Source organism: Montipora capricornis, chromosome 10, assembly GCF_036669925.1.
Source record: "Montipora capricornis isolate CH-2021 chromosome 10, ASM3666992v2, whole genome shotgun sequence".
NCBI lineage: Eukaryota > Metazoa > Cnidaria > Anthozoa > Scleractinia > Acroporidae > Montipora > Montipora capricornis.
Window position 1 is genome coordinate 70,992,674 of NC_090892.1, and position 3,419 is coordinate 70,996,092.

The 3,419-nt window shown below is 37.9% G+C and overlaps 1 protein-coding gene across 5 annotated transcripts in view; it reads left to right on the top strand.

The window, feature by feature from the left end:
* Window positions 1-1,168, top strand: part of LOC138021498 (protein FAN-like) — a 56,418-nt gene extending 55,250 nt beyond the window's left edge. For all 5 annotated transcript variants that reach the window (XM_068868386.1, XM_068868385.1, XM_068868387.1 and 2 more), the window contains one exon: window positions 1-1,168. This exon is cut by the window's left edge and continues 1,125 nt beyond it. The gene's annotated coding sequence lies outside the window, so the exon portion shown is untranslated.
* Window positions 1,169-3,419: the final 2,251 nt, after the last annotated feature.

Genomic DNA, 3,419 nt, shown 5'->3' on the forward strand with positions numbered 1-3,419 from the left:
AGGATAACGAAATACCGGGAACAAAACGTTTCATCAAGGGAACCCAACCAGAAAATTAAGCGAAAGGCCTTTGAGGGACATTTGTAGGCTCCTTGTAATGTATAAAGACTGTCTAAGGAGATCCTTTTATCACCTAGAAAAATTTGATCTGTTCGGATATCATCTTAGCTGAAAATTGAAGTGTCCGAAAATTGAGGGAATGATATCTTTATTTCACTAATTTCTAGCCAAACGTTACCTTCAAGGAACTTCCCGGCAAACCATTTCCTCATCTGAAACTGCTAGGTGACCTTTTTAAGTGCCAAAAGTTGCAAAAGTATCCCTTCCGAAAACGTAAGAGACTACTTTCCCCTGGTTGCGAACCTTTTAGGTGATATTTTAGTCTTAGAACAGTTGAACTCTCCCGAACAATGACATGTTTCACCGAAGATTATCGTTGGGTGCCCCTGGTTTCATTCCCAAAGGATTTCAAATGGTACAACATTGGGTTAGCCGAATTGGTCTATACACCTTATTCCAAAATGGCCGCCATTTAAATATTCTTTTGTTTTTATTCAAATTAGCCCTTGATACCTCGTTCTTGAGCTTAAGATTCAAAAGAATATTTTATCTTGAACGAGGCAACAAGGGCCAATTTGTATCCGCATAAATCAGCGGCCATTTTGGAATAAGGTGTATAAAAGTAGAAAGTACCGTATCATTATAATTTCTGGATGAGAGTGACTGGTAATTACTCGACATTGCCACAAACCAGATTCTGGACCAGTACTTGCAATTTTCGTCTGCGTGTGAGGAAAGCAAAAATAAATTAATTGCACTAGGCAATCCCAACAAATTACTGGCCTGGAATTGCAAAATCGAAGAATCACCTTCGTTTGAAAACCGCTCAAACGGACTTTTATATTATTTATTTGGGATCATCATTTCCCTCAGTCGAGACGTCAGATCGATTCGTATATTAACAAAACGTTCCAAATCTTTTTTATTCTCACATTTTAACTGATTTTGTTCCTCAATGGAATGGCAGAGCACCGTCATGAAATCGTCCATTAAAATGTCCGGAAAAAAAAATACTGCTAAAAGCGTTTCTTTGTATATAATTTGTACATACTACATTAAGTAATTTTTTTAGAGGATTGACTATTATTAAATAAAAGAGTTTGCCACACATCTCACTTGTGAACATGGCCTTTGTTTCAAAAGGTGATAAGTGTTAGTTTTGACCTGGACAAAATGGTTTGCTGTTGCCGGGTTACCACAAACAACACTAAATCATTTCAAATCGTTGCCAGAATTTTGCGTTTCCCTGAGAACAAGCTACTTTCGGGGAAGGAAATAGAAGTACAAAACTCTATGGAAATGAATAATTAGGAAAACAGTTTTCTTTTTCACATTTTTTTGAAAATGGCTGTTTGGTTGTTTTTCATAAAACGAGATTTGAGGTTAATTACTTATTTATGTTTGCGCGAGATTCCTGTCCTAGTCAGGTGAATTTTTGCTTTCACTCGCGCCTGGCATGACGGGTTACCTTCGAAAATTTTTGTCCAAAAACTCACCCTTTGCTAGTCACTTTACCAAAGAAATTTAACAGTAATCCTTAGGTTGAGGCAACATCGGATCATAGACAGACTGAGTGAAGTCACCTTTACAACCCAAGAGTCTTTGTTACTACTGTAGCCTAACACATCCTACGACTACTTCTTTATTAACCACCGACCGGTAAGCTCATTAGTCAGAGCGTCGAATGAACGCCGGCCGGGTTAGGGAGAGAACTTTATAATGTCTTATAAATGCACCTTTGCGTTTTTATGAACAGATGAACAGGTCAGTATCTTCAGCAATCAAGTATGTTCCCAGTGAAATGGAAGACCGTGTCGTTATTGAGGTGGAACAGGAGGTCATTATTGTGGTCACTAAGGTGGAATAAGGGGTGCTTATTTTGCATTGGTATAATTACATAGGTGATTATTGAAAATTCTCTGCGCTGATTGGTTGCCCTTGAGGTGATTATTACGCGATAATAACCTAAGCGGTTTTTGCGGGTAGTACACTGTCATTGCAATACTCATATTGTCATCGGGGCGGTCTGAGTGAGTGTAGGATGTAGGCCTGCAGCGCGTGCACAATTACGAAACTAATGTAGGATTTTCTTGACTTTCAACAATTGATGTAATTGTACAGTTATCCTGTATGCGGCCCCCTTGTCGCCTTTTTTTTTTACTTTACGAACTCGTCTCGGTTTTTATTCACCGATATTCACCTCCCCTTCGGTGAATAATTGTTAAATAATGGCCTTTTGTTCAAGTCGGTGACCTCAATAATGATCTTCTGTTCCAACTGGGTGACCACAAAAGTTTGGAGGAAACCATCCAAATTTTTTTGTTTTGTTTTTACATTTTCCAGATAGACTTGAAGATTGAAAACACGCTTTAGTGGCTGTTAATTGTTATACAGTATAACAATTTCCTCCAGAAACATTCAAAGTAATTGCCCTAAAGGACTTAATTTTGGAATTCGCACACCACCAAATTTTTCTAAATCGTTAGTATTATTACCTGACTGCCCTTGAACTATTTGGAAACTTACTTGCTGTTCATCAGTCTACTTTTTGTAACTTTGAAGGGCTTCTTGTCGATGCCCAGTAAGGAATAGTACAATATCAGACATCCTGCTTTTTGTACTTTCGTAAAGAAGCATTGTTTTTTTTTTCAGTTTACACACTTACAATAAGACTTAAACTCTACAGTACCTCTAATGATAACAATTCTTAGTTTGCATCCACGTGATGAGACAGCCATGTTAGTGTACAAAACAATAGAAAATGGCCCCACAAGTTTTGCATATTAATAGAGTCAATTTTACTGCATTATTCCTAGTTAATGCATGGAGATGGTTATGAAACTGGTCAAGTTCCTTTGTTTCATGTTTTTGTCCGTATTTTTGGCCTTGACCCTGCACAAAAACCACCCTTTTTCGAGAAGATAACCAATCAAATCCTTGGATTAAATTATGCGCAACTAATTTGCGAACCCGTGCGAAGCGAAAACAAAAGATTGTGCTGGGTCATGGTCAATTCAACATCGATGGCAACAACATTGTTCTCGCTTTTGAAAGTTCTAAGGTTTCATAACCAGTCCCTCGATTAACTATGATTATTAAATTCTCAACCTGGGATAATGCAATTCTCGTGCTCTGATTGGTTTACTCAATCTCGGTTATCAGCTCATATACCTTGGTTTGACCTTATATGGTAAATGATAGATCTAAGTGTTGCCAAGCGAAAAGTTTTTTCGCCGGAAAGAGAAATTTCTCTCTGAAGAAAGCAAAAAAAAGTTTTTCTGGACAGCTGGGGTTAAATTCCGACGTTTAGAAGTACGCGAAAAGGTAAGAAATGTTTTTGTGACGAGCCTGCGTCTGTC